Source organism: Sebastes fasciatus, chromosome 13 (assembly GCF_043250625.1).
Source record: "Sebastes fasciatus isolate fSebFas1 chromosome 13, fSebFas1.pri, whole genome shotgun sequence".
In the NCBI taxonomy this organism is placed as follows: domain Eukaryota; kingdom Metazoa; phylum Chordata; class Actinopteri; order Perciformes; family Sebastidae; genus Sebastes; species Sebastes fasciatus.
The window spans coordinates 5,406,265-5,425,000 of NC_133807.1; the positions used below are offsets into that span (position 1 = coordinate 5,406,265).

Below are 18,736 nucleotides of genomic sequence, written 5' to 3' on the forward strand. Positions count from 1 at the left end.
TCATTGTTCTTATATTTTTGTATTTTGGCTGCATGCTATATTTAGAGCATTTACAGAATGCTGCATACATAGGACAAGGAACTCCATCACAACTAGAAGAGTGCAGTCGGTAGAGTGCAGAGCTCTGCCATGTGTATCTCCCTCTCCCCTTCCCAAGCAAAGAAGAGTTGAATCTCACTCAGGCCCTGTTCAGACCTGACATTAACATGCGTCTTGGGTGACCTGATCACAAGTGGACAGTACAGGTGTGAAAGCACTCGAGACGCATTGAGATCCGATCACTCAGACCACATTCTTTTAGCAGTGTGTACGCGAATGTGTCCTGGGCCACATTAAGGACCGCCTACTCAACTGACGTCGTTGTGTATAGGCTACAGTAACATATCAAAATATATCTTATCTATATATATATATGCCTATAGACTATCTATATCAGACAAGGCACAGGAAGTGCATTGCTGCCTGCTGCTGCTGTATTTCTCGTGTCACAGAAACCACTGGGAGTGAATCTTGTGTTTTGGAAGTTATTATTATCATACTGTTGGTGATTTATCGTTGTATTTGTTCCGGTGCTCTGCACAGATCTGACAGCTCTCATCCGCGTAAATTACCTTATTACCTCCGCCAAGGCCAAAGGCCTAGGAAGGAGGTTATGTTTTCACCGGCGTTGGTTTGTTGGTTTGTCCGTTTCGACGATAACTCCAAAAGTCTGTTATGGATTTGAATGAAAGTTTTTGGAGGGGTGGGGTGTGGCACAATGAACAATCCATTAGATTTTAGTGGCGATCTGGATCATGATCCGGCTTCGAGAATTTTTTTTAATAACTCCGCTCAGCCTGTGCATTAACACCACAGGCCACCACAGGGGGGTAGTGACATACTTGTCCGAGTGCACTTCTAGTATTTTTATGTTAATAAAATGTACCCGAATTCACAAATATATAGGATATTACTGACTCTGTAATATTCCATTGCAACGTCTGCTGCTGTTTATTTGCAGATACAGCAGGCGAGCGGTCACTCGAAATGCATGTGGAGACGCATTCTAATGCCAGGTGTGAACTGACGGGTTAGAGCTGTCCACTTGTGATCGGATCACTGAGGACGCATGTTAATACCAGGTCTGAACGGGGCCCTAGAGAAAGAGCTCTGCTGTCTGTCCAGTAGGTGGTGGAGAAGGTGGTCAGGATAATCCATGATGGATAACAGTTTGTTCAGCGTCCTCCTTTCCACCACAACGTCAAAAGTGTCTGGTTCGCAGCCTTCTTAATCAGTTTATTAAGTCTGTTGGTGTCACCGCCTCCAATGCTGCTCCCCCCAGCAGACTAAGGCGAAGTACAGTGCACTGGCCACAACAAACTGATGGAAGATTTCCAACATCTTGCTGCACTTCGTTGATCTGAGCTTCCTCAGGAAATAGAGTCTGCTCATCCCCTTCTTATATACGGCCTCAGAATTGGTCTTCCAGTTCAGTCTGTTGTTGATTTGGACGCCCAGGTACTTCCACCACATCAACGTCCTCTCCCAGAATACGCAAGGGTTGTGAAGCTGCCCTCTTCCTTCTGAAGTGGATCACCATCTCCCTGGTCTTGGCCACGTTCAGAAGCAGATGGTTTCTCCTAGTCCGCTCCACAAAATCATCTATCAGTGCAGTGTACTCTTCCTCCCTTCCATCACTCATACACCCCAACCACTGCAGAGTCATCAGAGAACTTCTGCAGGTGGCATGGCCCAGAGTTGTACTGAAAGTCATCTGTGGTGTACAAGGTGAAAAGAAAGGCACCTCGTGTTTTCACTGGAAGATATTACTTCACATTTTGGCATGAAAACTATGTAAACGTGGCTCAATAGAGGAGAAAGTTTCCATCATGCATTACCTTAAATCAACTCTCTTTATCACATATTAGCTCCATCTGTTGCCTTCTCACTGCTACTATGAACACTGTGGCTAAAAATAGCCTCTATTGACCATCTGCACACAGTAGATCAAGAGGTGAGTTGAAATAACAAATAATATAAAAACAAACAAAAAAAACTTTTTAAAATACAACTTATAATTTCATCTAAAATTAATGTTGTGATTGCCTCGTAAATTCTAGCACTTTGATATCTATTTCTACATGCAAACATACGTAGAACATATGTAAACAATGTTAACTTTAAAAAAAATACAAGTGCACTGTCTCCTCACAGCAAGAGGGTCGCAGGTCCAAACCGGCTTGGGACCCTTCTGTATGGAGTTAGCATGTTCTCCCCGTGTTAGCGTGGGTTTTCTCCGGGTTTTCTCAGGTTTCCTCCCACAGTCTAAAGACATGCAGGTTCATTGTTGACTCTAAATGTCCTGTAGGTGTGAATGTGTGTGAATGGTTGTCTGTTTCTATGTGTCAGTCCTGTGATAGTCTGGAGACCTGTCCAGGGTGTACCCCGCCTTCGCCCAATGTCAGCTGGGGCCGGCTCCGGTGGGGGGCTGGAGCCGGTCCCCCCCTCCGCGACCCTGAATAGGATAAGCGGTTACTTATTTCTAAATGCATTTCAGATTTATTATATGTCATGTCTATTGCAAAAGTATAAAACTCTGTTTTTAAATTCAAAATAGATTCATAAAATATATTGCAAGTATTTTCATTTGGATTTGTTTTGAAGCAGTAAGACAGTAATCAATACACGACTGGCTTCAAAATGACTTGTTGCACCATGTAGGCCGATATGATTTCTGCAGTTAAATTAAATATATGTAAGAAGATCTTCACTTGAGAGCTGGAGGAATCTGAACTCCTTGAAGGCCACAATGGGATTATCCAGCATAGTATTAAAGTCTCCTCTGAAAAATTATAGAAGAATTTGGAAATTACAAGGAAAATAATCTTAAACCATGGGCACACTACCAACGTCAGGAGCGCGTGGCGTCTGCGTCGCGTGGTGGCTGCGTGATGCAGGAGTCTGGTGTTCACACTAGACGCCTGTTGGCTGTGTGTTGGCTGCGTGTCGGCTGCCTGTCAGCTGTGTTTCTGCTGCTGCTGTCAGCCCTTTCTTTCTGCTTAGAGTTTGCCTTTTAATGGCCATTTAACTTCATGATAAATATAATTTATATTTATTTTAGACAGAGAAAGATTCAGAAACGTGTGGTAATTAGTAAATAATAGTAATAATCCACAATTAAAACTCCAAACTCCAAGTCACTGCTTGTTCCACATCACTGTCTGGCACATATTTCAGAATAAAAGCCTTGTGTTAACAAACGAAGGAATTCTGTGCAAAGAAAAAACGCTTTAGGGCTTTTATTTTCAAAATGAAAGCAGGAAGTGTTGATTTAAACCCCAAACTTTATCAATTCTTGGAGCTCTCAAAGTGACTGCGTGTTCCACAGCACTGACTGCTCATATTTCAGAATAAAAGCCTTGTGTTAACAAATGAAGGGATTCTGTCTATAGAAAAAACGCCTGAGGGCTTTTATTTTGAAATGAAAGCAGGAAGTGTTGATTTAAAAATAAGTCTTTTTTCATCTCCGTAACATATTCTACAGATAGACCTCGAAACTGTAGTAAAGTCTTGCTGGTATGAAGTTAATATACAGTCAATAGATCACTTTCATTGTCTGTGACATATTCTACAGATGTCTAGACATGGAAGCTGTAGTAATCTTGCTGGTATGATGTTAATTTACTGTCACTAGATCATCTTCCCTGTCTGTTGCTGCTGGGACACGCAGCTGAGACGCGAGCGGCTCGCCTGAAAAATAGGCGAGCCTTCTATTCTATAAAATAGACGCGCGTCTCATGCAGGCAGTGTGTCCACCACTTTAGTCTTTCTAATCTGCAATATAGGATAAGAATTATTTCCTGTTTGTGAGTTACAGCCATAAACATTAACTATGATGTGGTTGAAGTTTGCAATTTCAAGTACAGGGAAAATATACTGTAAGCGATGGCCGTCCTTGTCACAGTCAGACATTAAATCTTTCCATTAAAATGTGTTTTTCAAAATGCAAACAGACAACCATAGATCCAGCTGATTAGACTGTTGTCAGGCTATTAAATATGCGTTATCAGTCGCTATAAGCCCATACCTGTGGGTCAACAGGGGCCTACTACACCCACTAGGATTTATCATCTATTCACATGTTAGATCACCGAAAGAACACGACAGCGACCTCTAGCGACCGTAGTAATTATGACAAGAGCAGAAGTGGAAGCCAGGTGCTGTAGTATTGACAGTGTGAAACTCCATAAATGGTGGAGGTCAGGGAAGATGGATGGGACAGAAAACAGGGTTTTCACCCAAGAGACTGGAATTTGCATCCCGTGTGAAACTAACAAGGTGAAATAAACATCAGAGATGCTTTGCTACAAGCAGAAACTGCAGGAGCAACTTAGGACATGGTGTTGCACGTCCTCCTCTAAATAACATTCATTGGTGGCAAGGTGGTCAGAGCATTCACATTGATGGGAACCCTTCTGCATCTTCAGCAGGTATCTCAGGGTCATAAGCGTTTCGCCCCTTAGCCTGTACGCTTCACCAGAGTGGGGCAGTGGAGACTACATTAGCCTTCACCTGCAGAAGGGTTCCAACTGCAGGCTCTTGTCAACCAGAGCCACCTTGAGCTACTCTCGGCTACCGTGGCTATTTCTCCAGTGGCTTTCTTCAGTTGTTTGGGTTCTAAACCAATCTTCTGTAAGAAGTAGCGCACTGATGTTGCTGGGAAACCGCGGCAGCCAACTTCGATGGGGAATAAGGCTGCATACCAACCTTTGACTAGGGCCTCATCAATCAAATCCTGGTACTTGGCCTTTTTCAGTTGGTGAGAAATGGGTAGCCTGTCCTCCCAGGGCACTGTGAGTTCGGCTACCAAGATGGTTTTTGTGCTCCTTGATAAAAGAATCATGTCCGGTCGGAGTGAGGTTACCGCCACCTCTTCTGGAAAGACGAGCCTCTTCTTGAGATCCACTTGTATCTCCCAGTCAGAAGCTCGATGCAAAATGGATGGCGGGTTCTTGGCAGTTGTTCTTGTCTTAGTAACCTTATCTCCTTCTCTTTGGAAACCGATGACTCCGGGTGGTGGTGGTGCCTGGTGTGTGTTGGCTTTAACCCTCTGTAGGTCTGCCCATTTTGCAATTTCTGTAAGGACCTTATCATGCCTCCACCTGTAACGGCCTTCACCCAGAGCTTTAGGACATCCAGTCAAGATGTGATTCAGGGTACAGAGGGTTGCTCCACACTGTTTGCAGGATGGGTCCTCTTCTTTGCCCCAGATCTTTAGGTTGTTTGGGGTTGGCAGGAGATCGGCCACAGCCCGCAGGAGGAAGGACAACTTGCCCTGGTCGGTACCCCAGAGTTCCTTCCAGGACAGCGAACGCTCGAGTGCCTGGTCCCACTGCGTCCACCGTCCTTGGGAGGCGAGCCCTACCGCTTTTACGCGGCGGTCTTCTTCTGCTGCCTCTCGGACTCTTTGCACCACAAGACCTCTCCTGCCTTTGGCATTGGCCTTACTCCACGTCTTGGCGTTGTAGTTTCCAAGTCCTAACCTTCCTTGACAAACCACCCCAACGATTTCCTGATGTTTCCAGTATTCTTCAGCTTCCTTTACCGCTTCCTGAGGTTTCCACTTCCTGCCACACTTGACGGTCTTGTTGGCGTGTCTGACTTTCTCATCCTCAGACAGTAGCAGTGTGCTGACTGCTCTTGCCTTGGTGGCTTTGAATTCTTCCACCACTGATGAGACTGGTAAGCGGAGCTTGGAGGTCTTGCTGTACAGGTTGACCGAGCTGAAAGTCGGGGGAACACCCAACCATTTACGCACAAATTTACTGCACAGTCTCTCCATTGCCTCCACTTGAGTCATGGGGAAGTCGTATAACAAGAATGGCCACTGTAGTCTGGGTATGATGCCATACTGGAAGCACCATACCTTAAACCTTCCAAGCAGCTGGTTGTTGTCAATTGCCTTGAGCCAGATGTTTAGTTGGGCTATGGTGTCTTTAAGGTTGCCGCTGTCCTTCAGGGTGCTGTCATAGTTCTTTCCAAGGCATCGTATTCCTTGTTCTTGAATTGTTGGAATCACAGACCCTTGAATACTGAAGATGTTTTTTGTCAGCTTCCCTTTCAGGATACTAAGGCTCCTAGATTTTTCTGGTTTGAAATGCATACGTGCCCATGTAGCCATCTTCTCCAGCGAACTTAGGATCCACCGTGTTCCCTGAATCGATGGAGTCATCACTGTAATATCGTCCATAAAGGCTCTGCAGGCCGGATGTCTTGTACCGTCGTCCGCCTTAGGTCCTCTACACTGCATTCCTCCTGCTTTGAGTAGTAGGTTCATGGCAGCCACAAACAGGACCACCGATATTGTGCATCCTGCCATGATGCCTTTCTCGAGCCTCTGCCATTTGGTGGTGAAATTTCCCACGGTGAACCTCATCTTCAGCGATTCCATGTGTGACATCACAAGCTTGGTAACTTCCGATGGTACATGGTAGTGCTCCAATGCAATTCGGATCAGCTGGTGAGGTACACTTGGGTAGGCTTTGGCGAGGTCTAGCCATACAACTGAAAGTGTGTTGTTGTTCCTTTTTGCTTCCTTGATGACCTGGCTGATCACAGATGTATGCTCCAAACATCCGGAGTACCCCGGGACTCCTCCTTTTTGGACACTTGTGTCAACATACTCATTAGTGAGTAGATAAGATGTTAGTCTTTTAGCGATGATTGACCAGAATATTTTCCCTTCGACATCTAGTAGGGAGATCTCTCGAAACTGGTCTAGTCCTGATGAGTTCAGCTCTTTAGGGACAAAGCAGCCCTCAGCGAGTGACCATAGCCATGGTTCTTGCTTCTTCTTCCAGAGTGTCCGTAACAGCTTTGATAGCCTCTTCAGTAGCTGCGGGCAGTTTTTGTAGATCTTGTAAGTCGTGCCTGACGGACCTGGAGCCGCTCCCGCCCGAGCTTTTTCCACTACTGCCCTTACTTCGTCAAGAGTGAAATCTGCCATGTTGAAAGGGGTGTGTGGCCCAAGTGTTGGCAGCTGGGAAGGACATTCCCCCAGTGGAATGTCTCTGTTGGGATCACCATGTGCTGCTGCCACACTATCCTCCACTTCTTCCTGAGAACATAACAGTCTTCCACTTTTAGGCTTTCCAAGGAGGTCAGCTGTGAACCGGAAGGGGTTGTTAAAAAAGGCTTTCCTCTGTCGGCGCTTCTCATTCTGCTTTTTTCGGATTGTCTCTGTCCTGCGAAGCTGAAGTAAATTTTTTTCCGCAGCTCTGAGCTTAGTTCTTTCAGGGCCTCTTTTTCCCTTTCGTCTGCTTTCCGCCACCTTTTCTTGAGCGTCCTTAGTTCTTTCCGCAATTCTGTGATCTGGCGCTGCCTCCTACTGGGACCTGCTGGAGGCTTGGGAGTTTTGCCTTCCTTCACCCCAAAGGTATCTTGGCATGCCTGATACACAACTTGCACCATGGTCTTTATCTTCTTAGTTGCATCTCCTTTCAGGATGTTATCCAGGGACATGCATAGATCGTTGTCCAGTTGTGCCCATCTGCGATCTGCTGCTGGTGGTAAATTCAGACGTGGCTTCTTCCCGAAGCCCTTGAGGCTTTCGGATTCACCCCTTCTTCTTGTGCTCTGAGCAGGTTGAGCAGAGAGGCCCGGGGCACTGTGGTTTGCCTCCTGGCCCTGGTCCTCCACCGACTGACAAGCTGTGCTAATAAACTCAGAGATAGCTCTCTGGGTAGTATTACTTGCTTTGCGTTGCTCTAGTTGCTCTTTACACTTGGACTTGCCTTGGTGAATTTTCACGCCACGCTCGTTCTTGAATAGTCCACCGCAGACGGTGCATCTTCTTTTGTCTTCACCATCCTGTCTTGCCGTATCCAATCTCGTAGTCCTTATATCGTTGTCCGGGTCTGTGGATGTGTAGTTGTCTTTGTGTTTGTTATTTTAACCTAAAACAGTGTTTTTCCCTAAACCTAAAGAAGTTGTAGTTTTGTTGCCTAAACTTAAAGAAGTCTTTTTGTTTGTGTTCAAAAGGTGACGTTTCATTCAGTTTTACATCTTAGAACGTGCTTCTTTTAAGATTCATTTTCACTTTTACAATGTAGTTTTTCTTTTAATACTTTATTTCAAAAGTTCAATACATTTTCATTACAATTCTGCAAAAATATTTTACAGTATAAAAATAATATAAAAATAAATTATACAACAAATAAACTGTAAGGAATGGAAAAGATTAATAAAAACAAAACAAAATACAAAACAAAAAACATTCGGGGTGTGTTAAACAATTGGAATAAATTTAAAATGTCTGAACAATTTAAGGTAACAGAAATATAGTGTTTTTATTTAAATATAACCACCTATATTTACATATGGGAGTAGTAATATGCTCAAGATGATTTCTAATAAAAGCGTTAGTACACTTTCTATCAGATACAGAAACCCTATTAATAGTAAAGGGGACATTCACTAAAGGATAGTTCATCGAGACATATACTGTAGGTATTGATCTGATAACCATATCAAACTCCCGACGAGAACTTTGAACATTATATTTGTCCGTGAAAACCTTCTAGCTATATAATTCACCATAAAGAGTTGGTTTACAGTATTTATGTTATTTACAAACCAATCAGGCAAGTACAGTGTTTTGTTTCTGTGTGAGATGTAAGTGTTGTTCCACAGGATACAAATTGTGAGGAGAGTAATTGTGTTTAAAAAGAAGAGCCCAACATAATAAGAGTTGTTGATGAAAGTGAGCTAGTTTGACAGGGAGTTTCTTTTACAACGTAGTAGTAGGCGTAGTAGGCCCATAATGACCCACATCTATGGTGCTTAAAGGTCCCATATTATGATCATTTTCAGGTTCATGCTTGTATTTTGTGTTTCTACTGGAACATGTTTACATGCTGTAAGGTTGAAAAAAAAACTTTATTTACCTCATATTGTTGGCCTGAATATGCCTGTATTCACCCTCTGTCTGAAACGCTCGGTTTTAGCGCATTTTGACGGAATTGCAACAGAATTGCGTTGCTAGGCAACAGCTTGGGTCCACGTGTACTTCCTGTCAGCTGATGACATTCACATACACTGCAACCAGGAATAAACTGGGACACATTTAGAATGCTTACGTTTAAATCTGTGTAAAGGGTCTAAATATTGTATATTTGTGACATCACAAAATAGAGAGAAATCCTGACAGCTTGTTTCAAATGCAGAGTTTCTGAATACAAGCTGTGTGTATTTCCCTCTGGATTGAGCGTTTCGATACTTTCACAGTATTTATACAGGACTTGAACCTGCTTTATAATAAAAAAAAAACATGAAAATCTCACTTTTTAATAATATGGGACCTTTAAAGTGACTGATAACGCCTATTTAATGGCCTGATAACAGTCCAATCCGGTGCTAAATCACATCCCCACTGTGATCTCCAGAAATTAGCATTTTGTTAAATTGCGTGAGATTTTTGTATTAAAGCAGAGTCACTATTATGTTTTTGCAATATAGAAATGAAGCTTTACGTTTGATTTCTTAGTCCTCTTTTGTTTAGTGAAATAATTGCATAATAGCATTGTGTTTATATACAAATAAAGCTTTGATGAAAAAAAAAGAAAAAGAAGCCAGGCCCAGACTAACCCCTCCTCCTGTAGAGAGAGAGAGAGAGAGAGAGAGAGAGAGAGAGAGAGAAAGAGAAAGAGACTGTGGTCCTTGCTGCTGGAGACCGGAGAGGCACACACTCACTCGGTGCTGCCGTCGGTCAGTCGCTGTGTGTCGGGGAGCTTCGAGCAGATCCTCCTGCTGCTGCTGCTGTCTCTGGATCCTCGGTGAGTGCTCTCAGATCACTCTCTAACAGACACACGGTGCATTAACGAGCCACCGAGTCTGCAGCAGACAGAGGCTCCGATCGACCCGCTGTGATGTCGCATTGACACTCAGTCGATCAGTGTTTGTTTGTGCTGCTGAACCGAAAGAAGAAGAATCGGGATGCGCAGCTGATCTCTCTCTCTCTCTCTCTCTCTCTCTCTCTCTCTCTCTCTGTCTCTCTGTCTGTCTCTCTCTCCCTGTCCAGTGTCCATGTCAGGAGAGCATGTTGACGATGCATCGGTGTTGACCTAAAATAACAGTCATTTGCTATTACTAATATATAATCCATAACTATGTTAATAAGCCACAGTCTCTAGTGTGTGTGTTGTACGAGCCAGCCAGAACTAGTCGGAACCAGATTTTTCACAAGACCACATTTTGCACAAACAACATTCTTTTAAACAAACTTGAAATGCCTGAAAAGCTTGAAATCGTTGGACTGCACACAATGTGAATGTGTTATTGTGAGTTTAGAGGACAGGAGTCTGTCATCATCATTGTTGTAGCAGAAGGTGTGTAGTCCTCCTCATCGCCTCTGGATCCAGATCAGTAACTCCTTCCAGTAGATTTCACCTTCCTCTTATAAAAGAAGTTTAAAGGTGGAAGATTCAGCATGGATTGAGTTATAATAACCACAGTAAATAAATGGATTAAAAACTTACTTGATCAGTAAATGACAAAGTAACTATTAGGGGTGTAATGATCGATACGACACGTATCACTTTCCATGGTTCTGATTCAAGGACGATATTTGGCTCATCTAGTGCGATACGATACGTTACGATACGATACGTTACGATACGATACGATACGATACGATACGATACGATACGATACGATTCAATGATTTGAACTCGATACAGTAACTTTTTTTTTTTTTTTTAATTCAGTCAGTGTTACTGTGAAATAAATATCTGATACTGGACAGTGCAGGTCAGGATTCCTCAAAGTTTTTCTTGTAAGGGAATCAGGGATAAATTAATTATGGATATAAACAAGTAAACACGACAATTAATGGCAAATACATACAGCTTTTATTAGAAAATAATAAAAAGTGCAACATCAGGACCCGCTGATTCAGTTCTCAAGATACAAGACAGTGCAATATTTAACAAAAATATAATAAACCAACTTCTATTCAAGTTAAATGAACAGTGATTTAACCTGCTGCTTCTGTCCTCATTTTCAATATAAATGGTAGTGTGGGAGCCATGAACGATTCAGAATGAAGTAATGTTTGTAGTAATGTTAATTAGGGTTATGATGGTTTATATTTTTTGGTATTGGTAATATTGTAATTTATTATTATTTATTACACGGCTGTGTTGAATACTCTTCTGATTGGTCAATCACAGTGTTCTGTGGTCTGTAATTTCTGTATAACAGACCGTTGCTATGTATAAAGAGGCCGTTGCTATGTATAAAGAGACCGTTGCTATGGGCGCAGCTCAGATGTCGAACTCTGGCGGACCATTTTTGTGTCAAATTATTGATTCTTTTATTATTTTATTCTTCAGTTAGTAGCCGTGTAATAAGCGGGATAATGTACAGCTAGCGGGTCATTGTTGTTGTCCGTTGCGCGTCGGAGTGCAGCATTGCCCTGTCGGGGATTCTTTCACAACAACGACCGGCTCGCTGTACATTCACAGTGCATCACAGTTCCATAGTGCAAAAATATTAGTAAAAAAATCACAAGTTAGTAGAACAAAGTACAAAGTATACAAAATATACCAGATATAAAAATACCAGGAGATGAAGAAAACTGTTAAAAATGAATATAGTGCAGGGTAACAGCTGAGATACAGGACTATTATATAGATATACAGTAGAGACCAGGGGATTAAGAAATGTGAAATATGTAATATAATGTGGGATAACTGAGGTAGAGAGATTTTTTTTAAAATAGACTAAAGTGCAGAATAAAGCTGTACATTGTTTGTAGAACAACGAGTAAAACAAGTCTATAAAGGAGCAGAGTAGAGCTGTTTGTGGTGTGCACATTTATCCCTGGCGTGATCGTGATAGATTTGGGTCACCTGGATGTGGGCGGCACTCATAGTTAATATAATCAGCTGTTCACCGGAGTGATGGAGGGAAGAGAGGGGTGAGGGGGTCGCCGTATTTTTTGTCGATTTTTGTTTATTCTGCAAACAGCGAGCGATTTATAATAAGGACATCACCCTTTTTTTTTTAAAAAAAGCCAAAATGTTTCTACACGTTGAACCTCAAACATGAAAACCTCTCGCTCGTCTGGCTCTTGCTCGCCATCGGCCACGCTTCGTTTTGTTGTCGTCTCTCTGAGATCGGCGCTGCTTGCGCATGTCGATGACGTCATACCCAGGGAGAGCGAACCGGAGTAACGTTTAACTTCTCTTTAATATTAAAAAGTGCTAAAATATACATCCATATGACGTTTGTCCTGCTTAAATACAAGGTGCAAATTCTTAGTATCGATACAATCGATTATTTACCTTGCAAATCGATTTTATATCAATGTACGTCTCCCGTGAAGGACAACTTGCCGAGTACCTATCGATGTAGTTGGATCGTAGGAATATAAATCGATACATCGATGTAGTAGATGAACCGTTACACCCCTAGTAACTATTGTTCATTTTGTTCCAGTGCGCCGTACAGCTAAGTTAAGGACTTCTGGAGGTCTCTGGACCCACGTTGGAAAACAACAATCAGCAAGTATGTAATTTAATAATTTCATTTCATTTAGGCCTACAAGTCAAGATGCTTTTGCAGGTCCAGTATTCTCCAGACCTCCACTGCCTTTACTGGCCAAACATGTTTAGACATACACAGAATTTGACCCTGGTGTCCAGTGGCTCTCTGTGTATTTACACACAGTTCCAAGAACAGTGTAGATGGAAATATACAGTAGCTACAGACTTACAGCTCCAACAAGGACAACAACGCTAAAGGGAGATTAGCAAACATAAACATATAGGTATTATGAACAGGTAAGTAGGTAGAAAAATGAAGATGTATGTAGATCTAAAACAACAAATGGACGACCTCACTCAAGAATGTTTTTTTTTTTCTGTCATAATTTGTTTATAACAAACTGAAATGTAAGAAAATGCTACATCCGAAATAACAATAAACACACACAAAAATCTGATTTGTTCACACCCGGGTGCAAAACCTTTGTGAATCAGGATTGTTCTAAAATTGGATGCACTTTTTGTCAGTAGCTTCAGGAAATGCCCAAATAATCCTATTAAACGTCAGCAATCCCTGGTGCCATGAGTAAACAGCATGTACTTGTCAGAGCAAACAAAGACACACTTTGGCACAATGAACAATCCATTAGATTTTGGTGGCGATCTGGATCATGATCAGGAACACTTTTAATAACTCCAGTCAGCCTGTGCATTAACACCACAGGCTTTAGGACATGCGCAGTGTAACTGATGACGCGTTCATGACGTGTCACCCTGCCTCTTTCCTTCTGCCTGCTGAGAGAGGGACAGAGAGAGAGCGGGGGGTGGAGGGAGGGGGAGGACACCTGTAGATTCACATTAAACTCTGTGAAATTACAGTTGAGTTCGACCAAAGCACACTTGGTGATTGTTGGGAAGAGTAACGACGGCGGTTTAGGTGAGTTTATTTTGTTTCTGTCCAGTTTTAATAAAATGTTTTTCGATGCTCCGCTACGTACAGCTGATCTCAACATAAACAAAAACACACGTGGAGGATGGCGCAAGCTAAACGGAGAGGGGAGGGGGGGGGGCATCGTACTCGGGCAGCTTGGTGAAAGTCTGCGCTCTCCGATTGCCATTCTAGTATTCATCTTAAGTTGATTCCTCTCAGATCAGTCTATAGAAACTATTTTCCCCCTCATTCATGCCAACTACATGGATGAATAAAGGAATAGCAAAACACTTTACACAGGCCTAGAACATGTAAGTTGATAGGAATTAAACAAGAGTCCTAACTTAACTTAGCTGTCATTCAATGCTTGTGCTTGTGCTTATGTCGGGTATCATAAAACAGGCAGCAAAATCTGCTCGGTAACGGCGGGGCCACACTGCCTGCGTGACCAGTGTGTGACAGAGCTGTGCGGCGTCCGTCCACACAGACAGCGTTGTTTTAGACAGAAAACATTTTAAGAAGCATGTGCTCATTTGTAAATAATAATATTAATTCACAATTAAAAGCCGGTACTCTATTCTCCACAACACTGTCCTGCAAATATTTCAGAATAAAAGCCTTGTGTTAACAAATGAAGGGATTCTGTCCACAGAAAAACGCTAGACAGCTTTTATTTTGACTTTATTACTCACAGTAACACACTATAATCCACACAGTATCAAAAACTGAATCAGAATGGGTATTATAATTATTATAAATGGGGCTAATCTGAGGCTAATCTCCTTTTCTGTTGCTCCCTGAAACAACTAGCAGGGCCAGAGCTACCAACATTTTTCTGTTGCATCAACTCACATGTTAGATGATGGGAGCACTAACCCCGTTCCAGCCAGTACCAAGCACCGCCCACCGGTCAGGTCACAGACTTTCTAATTTTACAGCTAAACAGTACACTAAAAGATGTTTCTGAGAACATTTGAGGAGAGAAATAAGCATTACAGTAACAGAATATTGATTCATATTTGATCAGCGCTGCCTAGTTTGAAAGTTTGATCGGAGTTCGCGGGTTTCTAGGCAGTGATTGACAGCTGCTCTAGAGACTGCTCGGCTCTGATTGGTTGTTTTCCTTCGGCGCTGTGAAATCTTGCAGATACCTTTAGGACAACAGGAGGACACAGAGGAACAGGGTTTTTTTGCGATTATCTTGTCCAGCAGCTCCTCCAACTTTAGGACTCGCAGCTAGCAGGGCCGGTTCTAACTTTTTGGGGGCCCTATGCAAAATCTTGTTTTTCGACCAAATGCTGTGTTTTTTTCACAGCAATATAAAATAGTTAATAGAAAGGGAATTATGACCTGATTATAAATATTTTATTTTCATAATCTTTTGAATTGTGTTTTTTAATGCAAATAACCACTACAGATGGCAATAACAAAGTACAGTACAGTGTAGGCTACAGTACCCTCCCACCCCCCACAAACAGGGCTCCCCCAGAAGCTACGGTGTAATTCGAACACTACCATGTATATAATGTTTTTCATGTAAAATATATCGAACATTGAATGACATCAGATCTAAACTGTTATTCCTTCATTAAGCGCAGAGATTTCAAAAGTGGCAGATAAAATGTCTGGGTGGCAGACAAAAAAACAAACGTACCTGCCACAGTGGCAGGCAGTGAAAAAAGTTAATTTCAGACCCTGGTCACAAGCATTGTTATGTCAATCAAACGCCTGTAGACCAAGTAGCCGGGTGGTGGTGGAGTCTACCAGCTCCAGAGTTCAATAACACCACACTGCAGCTGTGGTTACACAACAGTCTTTCTGTCAATGCAATTTCAGGTCACTACAGGACAGGACAGCTGTTGTCTGCTGTCTGTTTCTCTTTTCTGATTCACTTCTCCATTATAAATGGAATCCAGTTTATTCCCATATTACCCTTCATTTTCTCATATTTTTCCCATTTATACTGAAACCCCAAATTGCTCCTGAAGGCTGTGCCATCAGTGTGTAAATGAGTATTTAGATTAGATCCTGATGGGCAGGCTCCTTGTATGGCAGCCTCTGCCATCAGTGCATGAAAGTGTGTGTGAATGGGTGAATGCAGACATATACTGTAAAGCGCTTTGAGTGGTTGGAAGACTAGAAAGGAGCTATATAAATGCAAGTCCATTTACCATTTACCATATTCTATTACTGTAAGTGGTAAGGAAGTGATGACATTTTGGACCGACATGGATGTAAACTGCAACTTGAATGGTTGGCGGAGGCAAGAGCCAGTGGGGATGAAGATTGTTTAAATATTTAATCTCCATAAACAGATTCTACTTTCACATGTAATCTGTAGGAAAGGGGACAAGACTTTGGCATTGGAAGTGTTCTGGTTTCCGTTTTGTAGTCCGAGTAGTATTGACCAATCATGTTCTAGCAGGCTTTGGTTGAAGGCAGGTTAACAGTCCGTGTGGAGGGCAGAAGAGAACGCATTGGCCAAAATGCAATCCGGGAACCCACCGGCTATCGTCTGACGATGATTTCGCTTTTTTATTGTTAAATTTAGCTTGTAAACTGGCAACTCGTGAAACAATCCAGTCGTACGTATGTATTTTTTCATTTGCTAAAGTTTTTCCAATATATCCAGTTGTTTCTGACACATCCTTGTAATAGTCTGTGATATAGTTGATACTGTTTAATTGATGAAATGAGTGAGAGCCTCTTCATATTTGGAAAGTTTCTCATTGAAGTCTTCCTCAAGATTTGCTGCAGTTGGAATTAGCTCGAGCCGTCCTGCCTTTATTTGATTAATTGGAATGCCTTGTATGTTTTTTTAAATGGATTGAACAGTTTGAGATCATTAGAGGCATAGGTGTAAGTGTTAAAGTAGCAGAGGACTTTTAGTCAGGACACATCCTGCGGTACCTCACACTTCCTCTTACTCGAGGCCTCGGTGTGAAAGGAATGAATAGATTTCCTACTTTCATTGAGGAGGGGGGGCGGAGGCACCGAGCCAGCCGGCTGACAGATCAGGGAGAGAAGCTGGTCAATCGCTGGCAGCTCGCCTGGTCCATTCTTTGTGCGCTGCGGTGGTCTGCCTGTTGGTAGGAGAGGTGTTTGTATGTGTGTGAGACGCCTGAGGTTTGTGTTTCCAGAATTATTTAGAGGCTTTAACAAGGTCTCATTCTCTAATAGATTTTATCAACGTTTTGATCGGTTATGACCAAAATGTGTAGTATTCTTTTTTTTCAGTCAACTTTCAATAACCTCGTTGTGATGTACACGATTCCTAGAAATTATTCCAAAACACAGAGGTGTGGGATTTTCGGGTTGTCCGTCCATACCATTCTCGTGAACGCAATATCTCAGGAATACCTGGAATTTCTTGAAATTTGACACAAAAGTTCCACTTGGATTCCAGGATGAACTGGTTAGATTTTGGTGGTCAAAGGTCACTCACTGTTTGAGGTGAAGGCTCATGAACTGCCTTGAATGCAGTGGATGACGCACAGGAACGGCAGCTCCAGTGTTAAGTGATTTCATTCCAAATAAGTGTTATAAATACTGTAGCAGCAACATTTAATGTAGGAGAGAAAATTAGCAATGTCATCAACTGCATGAATTTGCAAATATTCAGATTGTGCATCTTTGTAATGTACTTGACAAATGTCAATGCCTTTTTTTTTTTTATATTTCGAAAATACACAAGTACAATTTTCTTAAGTATCTTCTTACAAATTACATTAAGATTTGAGAAATAAATGACAAAACACTCAGAAGTAATTGCAATACATATTTAGAGTGCATGTAAGATAAATACTAAAGCTGGGACGATTCACCTATCTCCCGATTCGATACTATCACGATAATTGGGTTGCCGATTTTATGTATTGTGATTTGATATTGCAATTTTTGTTAACCTTTTTAATACTAGACCTTAGGAAAAAGTTGAATCATACTCTTCTAGGGACTTTTACATTGGAAAATATTTAAATTAATACAGTAAGAATGTTTGATTTTCAGCATGTACGTAGTCAGAGATGTCCTGAAGTCAAATATATCAGGATCATTGTCAGGAATTATTTATTAAATTTTTTCCAGCAACCCAAAAATCAAAGAATAAAGACATTTCCCTCACAAATTAGTGGCATTTTCTTTTTAATTTATAAGGGACATGTAATGTTTTATACTTCTGGTGAATATAATCCAATAAATTTTATTCCCATATATGTATATACTTATTCCCATATATAATCCAATCCAATCCAAATTTATTTATAAAGCACATTTAAAAAAAAAAAAAAAAGTTGACAAAAGTGCTGTACAATTATACATAAAAAAACCAAACAAACATAAAAACAACACAATAAAACACTAAGACCAACTTAAAACTAACAAGACATTAAAATAATAAAAGCGTTAAGACCAATAGGTAAGGAAAAAGGGATTAAAATAGTCAACTCTCATGCCAGTGAAGAGAAGCCAGAATAGGGGCGATGTGCTCACGTTTAAATACAGTATAACCCAAAGTGTTTCCATACTTTACCGGATGTGTAGTGTTTACCACGTTGGATTTAACGTGAGAGTGCAGGTCGTATCCACGCAGACCCTTTTTTTCTACTTTTTTGATTTGGTTGAAGGATACAGGATAGATATGATGTCATGTTACTGAGACTACAACAATAAAAGCGGTAACTTCCTTTTACCTCCGAATGGACTCAAATGAAGCTTGATTCTGGCATTAAAAAATCAAAGAAAAAAATCAAAGAAAAAAAAATTGCGATACATACTGTAGGTGAATTGATTTTTCCCCCCACCCCTAATAAATACTATAATATAACAAATAGGGAGGGATCGACTGATTATAGGCCTGACCGATTATCAGCCGCAATATTCAGCTATATACAATTATTGGAATCGTTATTTAAAAAAAAAAAATCACAAAATAAATTAATAAAAAAAGGAGCTACCTTGGCTTCTCTCAGCCAGACAGCAGCATGCTACCCAACGAGAGAGCCTCAGACTATAAACAACAGCCACATCCTGTTTAATACCACTAACAACAGGCTGTCTGTCCATGACATGCAGGCTACAGCATTAGCTAGTTTACTTTGTGTAGCACGGCACTCTGACAGCCTGCCGTCGTCCAGCAAACACAGACAGACACACGATCCTCTAACTGGCCGTGGGGAAAAGGAGCATTTCTGATATTAAACCTTTTCTTTTCTTCCTTTTAATAATACAAAACTATTACTACCTGCAAAAACTGAAATTTGTGTCCACTTGGGGGCACAAC

The 18,736-nt window shown here is 41.6% G+C and overlaps 1 protein-coding gene across 2 annotated transcripts in view; it reads left to right on the forward strand.

Annotated features, from left to right (window-relative positions):
• Positions 1-9,656: 9,656 nt before the first annotated feature.
• abat (4-aminobutyrate aminotransferase) overlaps positions 9,657-18,736 on the forward strand; it is a 33,905-nt gene continuing 24,825 nt past the window's right edge. Inside the window, exons 1-2 of one of the 2 annotated variants that reach the window (XM_074655059.1) lie at positions 9,657-9,812; positions 12,478-12,546. The gene's annotated coding sequence lies outside the window, so the exon portion shown is untranslated. The remainder of the gene's footprint in view (positions 9,813-12,477; positions 12,547-18,736) is intronic. The other variant, XM_074655060.1, reaches the window with a different exon arrangement.